Source organism: Vulpes vulpes, chromosome X (assembly GCF_048418805.1).
Source record: "Vulpes vulpes isolate BD-2025 chromosome X, VulVul3, whole genome shotgun sequence".
Taxonomy (NCBI): Eukaryota; Metazoa; Chordata; class Mammalia; order Carnivora; family Canidae; genus Vulpes; species Vulpes vulpes.
The window spans coordinates 41,812,027-41,824,730 of NC_132796.1; the positions used below are offsets into that span (position 1 = coordinate 41,812,027).

The 12,704-nt window shown below is 45.3% G+C and overlaps 1 long non-coding RNA gene across 1 annotated transcript in view; it reads right to left on the reverse strand.

The window, feature by feature from the left end:
• The window catches only part of LOC140596254 (uncharacterized), a 38,543-nt gene extending 33,022 nt beyond the window's left edge, over positions 1 to 5,521 (reverse strand). Inside the window, exons 1-2 of the long non-coding RNA XR_011998288.1 lie at positions 5,388 to 5,521; positions 557 to 670 (exon numbers count right to left, since the gene is read on the reverse strand). This is a non-coding gene — a long non-coding RNA (uncharacterized lncRNA). The remainder of the gene's footprint in view (positions 1 to 556; positions 671 to 5,387) is intronic.
• Between the last annotated feature and the right edge of the window lie 7,183 nt (positions 5,522 to 12,704).

The window sequence follows — 12,704 nt, forward strand, 5'->3', positions numbered from 1 at the left end:
CATGGCTATGAAAACTAAGACACCCAGAACACCTCACATCCAGAACACAGACTGCAAAGGAGCTCAGAGACTTCAAATTCTGTACCCAAGTACAAAGTATCTTAGAGACATCATACCCCGGGATTAAGGATCCCAAACAGTTATGATCACATTCTGGCCATGAACCAAAAACAGCTCAGAATCCCCACACTTTGAGGCTTAGATCCCCAAATAGTTCAGTGACCTAAAAACACAGAGAGAGATCCCTAAAGAGATCAGAGACCTAAAAACGTAAAACAGGGAATGCCCCAAATGCCCAGATATACATACAGGTCACAAAAAGCTCAGAAATCTCGAACCCTAGACAGAGACCCTCAAAGAACTCAGAAATGCCAGAAATTACCCAAAACTTAGCAGCTTAAGACAACAGCAAACACTAATCATCTCACACAGTTTTGGGGAGTCAGGAATTCAAGAGCAGCTTAGCTGCATGGTTCTGACTTTAAGTCCTTCAGGATGCAGTTATCAGAAGGCTCAAGTTGGGCTGGAAGCTTTGCTCCCAAGTTGGATCACTCACATTGCTGGCAATTTAGTGATGGCTGTTGGGTGGGGTGCCTCAGTTCTTTGGTGCATAGATCTCTCTCTCCATGTGGCTGCTTGAGTGTCCTCACAACATGATGGCTGGCTTCCACTAGTGATCCAAGAAAAAGCAAGACAGAAGCCAAAATGCCTTTAAAAATTTCCTCTATATAAGTATTGCTTTGCTGTATCCCACAAATTTTTTAAGTTTTCTTTTCATTTTCATTTGTTCAAATAGTTCAAACTATTTTTGGGAATGCCTGGGTGGCTCAGTCAGTTAAACATCTGACTCTTGATCTCAGTTCAGGTCTTGATCTCAGGGTGATGGATTCAAGCCCTGTGTTGGGCTCCATGCTGGGCATGGGGCCTACTTAAAAAAATAAAGATACCAACTATTTTTTAACTTCTCTTATGACTTTTTTGATTCACCAATGCTCTGGACCCTCCCCCAAATCCTTTCTCCAGAGCTCAGACCTTGTCTCTTGCATAAAAGTACAAACCTGGAGGCACCTAGGTGGCTCAGTCAGTTAGGCTTCTGACTCTTGATTTCAGCTCAAGCCATGATCTCAAGAGTTGTAAGATCGAGCCCTGTGCTGGGCTCCCCACTGGGCGTGGCTCCCCATTGGGCATAGAGCCTGCTTGAGATGCTCGTTCTCTCTCCCCTTCCCCTCACCCCTCTCTCTTCCTCTCTCAAAAGAGAGAGAGAGAGAGAGAGAGAGAGAGAGAAAGTACAAACCTATCTCTCTTATAACCGGATTTTCACAAGAACAATGTTTTTTCTCACTGTGCAGACTTGCCTTATGATGCACAGCCCATTATGTATGTTCTCAAAGGAACAGCTGAAGTAAAACTGTGGGTTAACTAGAGATAGAAACATAATTCTGGAGAATATTTACTCTTTATTGAACCTAACCGACATTTATAATAAGCAATATGTGCACATGACTCTTATGTTCCAACTGAGACAGTCTCAGACCCATGCCGGCTCCTGGCCAGAAATGTCATTTACCTGTATCTCATCCCTTTCCCCAGCCCTGAATTTTGCTTTCAGAAGGGATGTGTGATTAGGGAGAAGGGGGATGAAATATGGAGAGTACAGGTATGTGGACTGTACATTGCCCTACTGACTCAGAGCAGTCTTGCAAAAACCTCAGTAGGTCAAATTAAGGTTTAGAAAGAGATGCTCCAAAAAGCTGGACTCTCCTACCACCCAACTGGGACTTGGGTTCCAGGCTCTGAAACAGGTTCCACTAGGCTCCAAACACCCATGTGTACTGGGTGTGGACGAGGCCTGAGTGGAGAAAGATTCCAACATCCATCTGAGCAATGTCTATCCCAAGACAGGGCTCTCCACTCTGGGGCTGGTATCAGGAAATACAACAACCACCTCTCCACAACACAATCTCCACAAATGGTATCAAGGGAGATTCTGTGACCTCTAGAACAAAGGGAAAGATAGAAGTTCTGAAGGAAGTAGCCACCTGTATTTCCTGGTCCAGACGAGGAAGCTGGGGTGGCTATGAATCCATGTGGAGGACTTCACTACTTACCACACGACTCTGATTTCTCATTGCCTTTCTCAACTGGCATATAGCCAGGGCACTGTGTGTGTGCCCCAAACACCTCATGGCTGAATTTTGCCACGTGATGAGATCACTCTTTCTGGATACAGCAACCCAAAGAGCTCAGGGCTCTCAAACATTGGAGCAGAGACCTTGAGATAGACTGGTGACCTCACATCCTGAGAAACAGACCCAAACACTTCTCAGAGAACAAGAACTTCAGACAAACACCCCCAAGCTCCTCAAACACTTCATACCCTGGACCAGTAGCTCTCAACCGAAGGCAATTTGCTCCTCCTTCCCCTCCAGGGAACATCTGGCAATACCTAAGGACATTCTGGTTGTCATAGCTGGGAGGGGAGAGGTGCTACTGGCAACAAGTGGGTAGAGATCAGGGATGCCACTTGACAGTGCTCTTAAGCCAAAGACCCCCCAGGAACATACCTATAGTTGAACAAGTAGGGTTCATTATTCATTTCAGTTCAGTGAGGGAGAATGCACACCTTGGGAGCCAAGAGATGCCTTAGTAAGAGGGTATCAGAAAGAACCAATTAGGGGCACCTGGCTGGCTCTGTCAGAAGAGCATGTGACTCTTGATCTCAGGGTTGTGAGCTCAGGCCCCATGTTGGGTTACTAAAAAATAGGGGGAGATTACTAAAAAATTATTTAATTAAAAAAAGTGGGGTGCCTGAGTGGCTCAGTCCATTAAGCATCTGCCTTGGGCTTGAGTCATGATCCCAGGATTCTGGGATTGATCTCCGTGTCAGTCTCCCTGGGAGCCTGCTTCTCCCTCTTCCTCTGCCTTCCACTCCCCCTGCTTGTGTTCCCCCTCTCTCTCTGTCAAATAAATAAATGAATAAAATATTTTTTAAAAGAAGTAAGAACCAATTATAGGATCTGGGTTTCAGTTAAGTGGTTTGGGGGAGGCCATAAAGAAGTGGAGCTCACTCTAGATTGGATAATGCCAGAAAGTGAGGGCAGTTTTATGACTGGGTATCTCAATAAATCTCATCTATAGCAAGGACAGACTAGAGTGAGAACAAAGCTGAAATTGGTATTAAAAAAAAAAAAGCAGTCACTCGTTTTAACCAAGAGAGGGGGATGTTTGGTATCTTGTAGGTGGCACAATGACCAGTTTTTGTCTGTGCTGAGACAACATTATAAATTAGCTTTGCTTTGTCTCACCCTATCATGGTCTCAGAGTAACCTTGTCTAAGGTTAGTATTCTGTGAGATTCTGTTTATGTCTAATAGGAGAATAACATGGCCTAACTGTAAGTACAGGGACAACTCTGGATGTTGGGGGCTGCTCCCTTCTTCCCTCCCTCTTTCCTTCCTTTCCCATGCCAAACATCTTTTATGGGTTGACTTATATCCACCTCCCTCAAATTCATATGTTGAAGTCCTAACCCATAGGACCCCAGAGTGTGACCTTATTTGGAAATAGGGCCATTGCAGATATAAAACGAGGTCATATTCCTGGAACACAGTGGGCCCCTAATCCACTGTGACTAGTGTGTTTATTAAAAAAGGGGAGGGGGAGTTTGGACACAGGCACACACGCAAAGGACACTGTGTGAAGATGAAGAAATCGGGGTGATGCAGCAGAAGTCAAGGCACATCAAAGACTGCCAGCAAACCACCAGAAGCTAGGAGAGAGGCATGGACAGATTCTCGTTCTCACCCTCAGAAGGAAACAAACCTGCTAACACCTGGATCTCAGACTTCCCGCCTCCGGAACTGTGAGACAATAAATTTCTGTTGCTTAAGCCACTTCCCCCCCCACCCTGCCCCAGTTTGTGGTACTTTTTTTTTTTACAGCAGCCCTAGCAAACTAGTAAAACATCCTACAATGCCCTCCATATCAAAGAATTTTCCAGTCCAAAATGTCAATAGTACTGAGGTTGAGAAATCCTGCCCTAGACACAGAATCCAAAAGTATTGAGTGACCTCATAATCTCTGACAGAGACCAACAGAAACTAGCTGAGAGTACACATAGCTTTGAACTTAGACACCCCAAGGTGCTCAGAGACCTCACACCCTGAACACAGAAGCCCAAACAGCTTAGAGAAAATCTGCCCTGAAGAGACCCTAATAGATCAAAGATATCATTTTCTGGCACAGAAACCACCAAGGAAATAAGAGATCTAGCATCTAGAAACATACACCAAGTGCTCAGAGACATCACAGCACAGGACACAGAACCCAAGAGAGCTGTGGGTCCCAAAAGTTCAGATATTTCACACCTTGGTCACAGACATGAAACAGATGAACAATAGTTCACAAACAATAATATTCATTTCCCAGTTTTAAAGTAGTACTATGGTTATGTAAGTTCTTTATATTAGGAAAAGCAGGGCTAAGGGTATACAGGAACTCTCTGTATACAATTTTGCAACTTTCTCTAAGTCTAAAATAATTTTAAAATAAATTTTTTTTAAAAAGGAAAAAAGATGAAAAGATGTAAAAGGGAATTTGTAAAACTTAAAAAACACATTTTGCTGTAAGCTCAGAAAACAGTATTAAGCCCCTCCAGTGGTCAGAGAAATGCCAAAAAAAACCCAAAATGAAATTCAATTTTAAGGAGGAGGAACCCCTGCACACCCCAAGACAAAGATCCCCCTACAGCTTAAAGCCTTCTCACTCTGAGACAGAAACCAACAAACTCCTGGAAGATCTAAATCTCTGATATAGACCTCCAAACTGGAAACAGCATGTAGTAACTACCTTATAATGAGCTGACTGGCTTCAGAACCACTTTCCTCCTACTTATCTACTCTCAGGCAAACACCTCCCCTGCCTGATGCCTAAAATCCCATCACTTAAAAGTTTATCTTTGCAATTATATTTTGCCCCCTTCAAAATTCCCCTTTTAAATGCCACACACACCTCCATCCTAGAGCATAAAATCATGCATTTATGTTGCTTTTATGTCCCATCTCCTCTCTGTATTCCTCCATACACACACACACACACACCTCCACACACCCTTAGTCAGGCCTGGTCCAGAGGGGGCAAGAAGCTTCCAAGTCATCCTCTCTGGGGGGAGGAGGGGACATCTTAGAAGAGGATCCTAAGATCACCTTGAACCTTCTCTGCAGAACTCAGACCTATAGGTACCTTGAAATACAGATGCCAGGAGCCCCAGTAAAGAATTTTTCTCAGTGCTGCTGTGAAGTGAGTGGGTCCTGAAATCAATATAATGGGACACAATAAGCATTGTTTTCAAAAGAGTCAGAACAGATAGAAGAGAATAGAAAAGGTTACCCGACACATTCTGTGCTAGCCAATAATGCCAGCCTCTTTACAGGTGCACAAACTGATGTTCCCAGATGGGATTCGAACCTATGGTCTCCAGTGGCCAAACCCCTGCCTCTGCAACTGGGAAGGCTAACGCAGGGGCCATAGCGCCTGCGCCAAGTCAGCAGCCAATAGCAGCACGGAGCCAGACGACCCACTCGTAGCCTGTAAGTGATTCCCGAAAACCTCGGTACCCTGGAAGGGCTTAGGTGGGCAGTCTTATGGTAGCCAATCAGCGCTCAGGACAGGGCTTGATCCCGCCTTGTTCATCGCAGAGCCAATCACAGCTCCGCAGCCTTCCACCCCGCACCACCCCAGCTGTTGATCCGAATCATCAGAGCCAACCAGACCTAAGATCGTGTGGTGGTGGCTTCCAGATGGGTGGAGGCTTTAGGCCAGAGGTGGGGTCCACCATCCCCCTCCCTGGGGCTCAGTTTGGTCAGGGCGGCCGCATTCTCTTATCTGGAGTGCGGCAGATGCACGATGCAAAACAAAACGAGAAAACCTTTCACGTCCCTACGCCTACGGTGGTTTCTTCCAAAACACACGACACCCCCCGCGCCCCCGTGGTACCTCCCGGAGCAGACTGTTCCATCTCCCTGTCACACAATGGTATATCCCAGAGTCGCACCATCTTGTCATTAACTCTTCATTGCCACCCTTCAAGCTCTCCTGTGTGCGGCTTAGGAAGGGCTGTTCCATTTCAATGTCCCAGGAATCATTCAATCTTCCGTTCACACCAACACAACTAAGCAGAGTCTCGTGTCTTCTTCCCTGTGCACCTATTCCATTCCAGGCTCCCCCTCACACACCCCGCAATGGACCGTCCCAGCTCCATACCCTGATGATTTTGCTGAATGCGTCGCGAAGGTGTCCCAACCCCCTTGCTGCAGAGCCCGGGCCGGAGAAAGGCACTGGCATCTCCTGATGGCAGTGTGAATTTGTGTGGCAGCATCTATCAAAATGAAAATGGACAGCCCTCTCCGCTAGTACCACCAGACTGTATGTGGCTTTCCAGGCCCCCGCGTCTCCACAAGCACCTAAAACTGCCCTGCTCACAGTAGGTACTCACATGGGAGTTTGTTGAATGCATAACTTCTTTGACCTGGCAATTCCACTTCTAAATATGTGTTCTAAGAAAATACACATTCACTGGTCTGTGTGCACAAGCGTGGAAGGGGCAAACAACTAGAGGGAAAAGGGTAAATTAATCAAGGTGATTCCTGTTACACTACAGAGTACAGGCTGGCTGTTTAACAGTAGGAGACCTCGCCACTGAGACCTCGCCACTGAAAGATCGCAGACAGCTCAGGGACGTCATAGCACTGGACACAGGGCACAGAAAACCTTGGAGACCTCACACCATGGGACACAGAGTCCGAGAGAGTTCAGGGGTCTCCCACAGTAGACACAGACCACAGAACAGCCTAGACACCTCACACTCTGGCCAAAGGCTGGCAAAAAGCTCCAAGGACTCACATAACAAGACATAGACAACCAGTTATTTAATAGACCTTATCCTCTGGCCACAGACTACTACGAACATCACAGGAACCTCACACCCTGAAATCCTAAAGTACCTTGGGGACCTTTCACAGAGACGCAATCCCCAAACAGCTTACATACCTCAGACAGGGACACGGACCCCAAAGCAGCTCAGAGATCTCACCACCCGGAATATAACCTAAAACATCTGGGCAGGGGATCCCTGGGTGGCTCGTCGGTTTGATGCCTGCCTTCCGCCAGGGGAGTGATCCTGGGATCCCGGGATCGAGTCCTACATCGGGCTCCCTGCATGGAGCCTGCTTCTCCCTCTGCCTGTGTCTCTGCCTCTCTCTCTCGTGTGTGTGTCTCTCGTGCATAAATAAATAAAATCTTTAAAAATAATAATAATAATAAAAATAAAACATCTGGGCAAAGACTTCATACTGTTGACATAGACAAAAAATAATTCAGAGGCCTAGATATAAACAATGAGGGTGAACATCTGTATCTGCTGGAGGGACTATCTAAAGGACATACTGTTAATGGCAAGGGGAGCAAATGGGGGAAAATGCTCAAAGAGAAAAGATGAGCATCAGCCCTGCAAAGTATTTGGAGACCTCACACCCAGACAGCTCAAAGAATTAGGATATAAGCCTTGTGACCCACTCCCTGGGATACTGACCCCAAACAGCTCAGAAAGGTGACACTCTGCACATAACTTCTCAAACAACTCAGGAACTTCACACCCCAGGATAAGACACAGCACCCAAAATAATCCAGTGACATCAGACTCTGGAAACATCTCTAAACAGCTTTATACTTAGACTTTATACTTAGAAACACGGACATTCAAATGCTCAGAGATTCCACACCCTGGAAGAAAGTTTCCAAGACAGTGCAGAGACTTAACATCCTATAACAAAGGCCCCAGAACATCTCAGGTACCCCAAAATCTGCAACATGGAGTTCACAACAATAGAGACACCATACCTTAGATGCAGACCTGGAAACATTTTGGAAACATTTCAGAGACCTTATAACTTGGCACATAGTTTAAACAAATAAATAGATCAAAGACTTCAGACCCTAGAAACAAACCCCAAATATTGTAAGAGACTTCACACTCAAGAACACAGACACTCAAAAACGCAAACACCTCACACTTTGGAAAAGAGACATTGAGGCGTGCCTGGGTGGCTCAGTCAGTTAAGTGTCTACTTAGGGCAGGATCCTGGGATCCTAGGATTGAGCCTGTATCAGGCTCCCTGCTCAGTGGGGAGTCTACTTCTCCTTTTTCCCCTGCCCCTACTCAAGTGCCCATGCTCTCACTCTCTCTCTCAAATAAATAATTAAAAAAAAAGAAAAGAGACATTGATTCAGCTAAGTGACCTTGCCACCTGGAAATAGGCCCTAATAGATCACACACATCCCTTGCTGGAACTGAGACCACCAAAAAGATCAGAAACCTCATGCCAGGAAACAAACCCCATATTACTCAAAAACTTCACATCAATGGAACTCGGGATCCACATGAGCTGGGACAACTTTCCCACTAAGGGCAAGACCCCCAAACTATGCACAGATCTTCAGACACAGATACCCAACACCTCATAGACTTTACAAACTAAACACAGACCTCTAAAGCATTTCAGATATTATATACTATGGGATACAGAATAGAGATATCATACCTTGTGACACATCCCCCCATAAATCATTGAAAATTAGCCCCAAATAAAGCAGGGACATCATAGTCAAGAAAGTAATCCCTAATAGGACAAAGACACCACACTCTGGGACTGACATCTCCGAAAGGAGAGAGATTTCACATCCCAAATGGCTCAAGGATAGCACCTCATGGAACTCAGAATCCAAAGAGCTCAGATACGTCACACCCTGAAACACAAAGTCTGAAACAACTCTGGGAACTTAGGCCCCAGACACATACCCCCAAACAGCTCAGAGATCTCACAGGTCAGGACACGGATCCTGAAACCCCTCAGTGGCCCTTAGTGGCCTCATGCCATGCCATACATGCCCATAAAAATACCTCAGAGATATCAGACTCTTGGGAAATATACCCAGAAATAAATCAAAGACCTCATTCTTGTAACCAAGACCCACACGAACATCAAAGACCTCATACCTGGAAACATCTGCCAGATGGCTTCAAGATCTCATGTAATGGGATCTAGACCCACAAGAGCTATGAGGTCTCACATCCTTGATGGAAACTCCCACAAAGTTGGGAAGCCTTAAGACCTGGACCTACGGCCTCAAAGAGTTCAAATATCTCACATGCTGGGAAAAAGACACTCCTGACAGCTTAGAAAACATTCATTGAGGCAAAAAGAAATATAAACTCCTCATCAATCTCATTTTGTCATAGCTGACTCCAAGACCACAAAAATCTCACACCCTCAGACACAGAACATAACACAATTCTGAGGATGCTGACCCCCAAGAAGCTCAGAGGCTTCAGAGGCTGTAGTGTTTCCAGGTCATTGTTGCAGAAACCTCACACCCCAAGACACAGTGTCTCAAAGAGCTCAGAAATCTCAGACTCTGAGCACAGCACAAAACAAATCTGAGGCCTTAAACTTTGGACACTGACAACTCCATACCATCCCTCCCCCACAACTCCTACCCAACCTTACAGACCTCTAGAGAACAGAAGAACTCAAAAACATAGAGATCTCACATCCTATCACACACCTCAAAGACCTTCAGAAGTGGACACATGCCCAAAACAACTCCAACAATTCTCATCATATACACACCCCAAAATGGCTCAAAAATTCACCCTAGGGCATAGACAGTAAGTACCTCAGAGATCATATCTCCTGAGAGCTAACCAAAATCACTCAGAGGACATAACATTTTGGACACAACACCCCAAACAGCTCAGAAGTCTCGTGCTCTGGAACCCAAATCCATGAACACACAGTGATCTCACACAGTCATACAGATGGCTAAAGAGCTCAGAGACCCCACTCCTCGGAAACAGAGGTCACAGCCATCATAACCTTGACAGTGACTGTCAGTAGGAACAGACTCTTCACACGTGGAAACACATCCCAAATGGCTCAGAATTTCCATCGTGTGGGATGCCTGGATGGCTCAGTGGTTGGGCATCTGCCTTTGGCCAAGGGCGTGATCCTGGAGACCTGGAATCGAGTCCCACATCAGGTTCCCCGCGGGGAGCCTGCTTCTCCCTCTGCCTGTGTCTCTGCCTCTCTCTGTATGTCTCTCATGAATAAATAAATAAAATCTTAAAAAAAAAAAAAGAATTTCCATCATGTGACACAGAACCCAAAACAGCATAGAGACTTCACACCCTGGACACATGCCACAAAACAATTCAGAAATCTCATGCCATGAACAGAGATACCCATGAGCCAATAGATGTCATGTTTTGGGGTTCAGATCCAGAAAAAAAATCAGACCCCCAAAGAATCCTTACAACCTGCAAACAGTCACCAGTTACTCAAAGAGTTTAGATGCCTCACATCTAGGACACAGACCACAAAACTAATCAGGAACTCCTATCTTGGTAGCAGGTTTTGAACAGGCTACCAAGGAACAGGCTCCTGAATAGCTCACAAACTACATAGAAACCAATCAGCACAGAAACCTCCTATTTGAGCCACAAATATAAAATTCTGAATCATAAATAAAAATTAAAAAAAAAAAAGGGATCCCTGGGTGGCGCAGCAGTTTGGCGCCTGCCTTTGGCCCAGGGCGCGATCCTGGAGACCCGGGATCGAGTCCCACATCGGGCTCCCGGTGCATGGAGCCTGCTTCTCCCTCTGCCTGTGTCTCTGCCTCTCTCTTTCTCTGTGACTATCATAAATAAAAATTTAAAAAAAAATTAAAAAAAAATAAAATTCTGAGACCATATACCCTAGGAATAGACTACTAATAGTCCATAGGTGTCACACCCTTATACAGAAACCACAAAAAAATGTGAATGACCTCACACCTTGGAACATACCTCAAATGACAGGGATTTTATGGCATGGAACACAGACCCAAAAGAACTCAGACACCTCATACCCTTCAGACAGCTCGGGTCCCCAAACAGCTAAGAGACCTCACTCCCTGGACACAGACTGAAAAAATAATTCATAATCTTCATACCATGAACAAACATAATTGAAAGAAACTCAGGAACCTCATATATTAGGACACAAACATGGAACCACCTCCAAGGGATCACACTGTGGAACACACCCAGGGACATAGTAATTCAAAACCACTCAGAGACCTCATACCTTGGAACAGAGCCCTCACTCCTGACACCTCAGAGACTTCATAACCTGGGACCAAATCCTACACAGAGTTCCAATGCCTCAAACCTTTGAGAAGGACACCAACCTGGGTGGTTGAGTGTCTACTTCGACTCAGGGTGTGATCCCGGAGTCCTGGGATTGAGTCCTGCATCGGGCTCCCTACAGGGAGTCTGTTTCTCCCTCTGCCTATGTCTCTGCTTCTCTCTGTGTGTCTCTTATGAATAAAATAAATAAAATCTTTTTTAAAAAAAAGAGCCTTTGAGAAAAAGAATGCATAAAATTTCAATATCTTATACTCTGGACACACATTGCCAAGGAGCTCAGATAGCGCATAAAATGAGGCACATAGCCAGTAAGTGTGTGTACCCTCACAGCCTGGTACACATAATTTCATACGCCAACAATGGGGAATAGACCCCAAACACATCAAGTAACCTTATTCGCTGCAACAACAACCACAAAGCATCCCAGAGACTTCACACCCTGGACACAGACCTCTACAGTGCAGAGGCTTCACACCCCAGATTTACATATATCCCAGAGACCTTATACTCTGATACACAGACCCCAAATGTTCCAGAGACCACATATCCTGTGCCATATAGACTGATGAATGGCCCAGATAACTAATACCCTGCTTAATCACACAGCCCCAAAGTAATCAGAGACATCAGCCCTGGAAGTGAGATTTCCCCAAAAGAACAGAATCATCAGGCCTAAAAGCATACCCCAAATACTTCAGGAACCAACCTCACACCATGCAAGACAGATACCAAAATAGTTCTGAGAATTTAACAAACACCAAAACAGCTCAAAGATTTCGCACACAAGTACACAAACTACAAAAACCTTAGAGATCTCATTTCTTGGGATACTGCCTCATAAATGGCTCAGAGACCATAGTCAGTAGAAACAATATCTTTTTCTTTTAAGATTTTATTTATTTATTCATTAGAGACACCGAGAGAGAGGCAGAGACACAGGCAGAGGGAGAAGCAGGCTCCATGCAGGGAGCCTGATGTGGGACTCGATCCCGGGACTCCAGGATCACACCCTGGGCCAAAGGCAGACGCTCAACCACTGAGCCACCCAGGCATCCCGAAACAATATCTTAATAAGTCAAAAACATCACATGTTGGGACTGATCTCCCCAAAAGGAACAGACTTCACACCTGGACATATACCCCCAAATAACCTAGGGATCTTAACGTCATGAGACACAGAAATCAAAGGTTCTCAGAGACCTTACCCACTAGACACACACACACAGTTCAGAGTTCTCAAACTCTCTGTCACAGGTGCTCAAATAATTAAAATAAATCCTAATTCAGATAAAACCCCCAAAGAGCTGAGAGACCACATATTCTGGGGAAAAGATCTCCTACCCAGAGTGCTTGGCTGGCTCATTTGGGAGAGCATGTGACTCTTGGTCTCGGGGTTGTAAGTTTGAGCCACATGTTGGGCAGAGAGATTATTTTTATTTTTATTGTTTTTAAAGATCTTATTT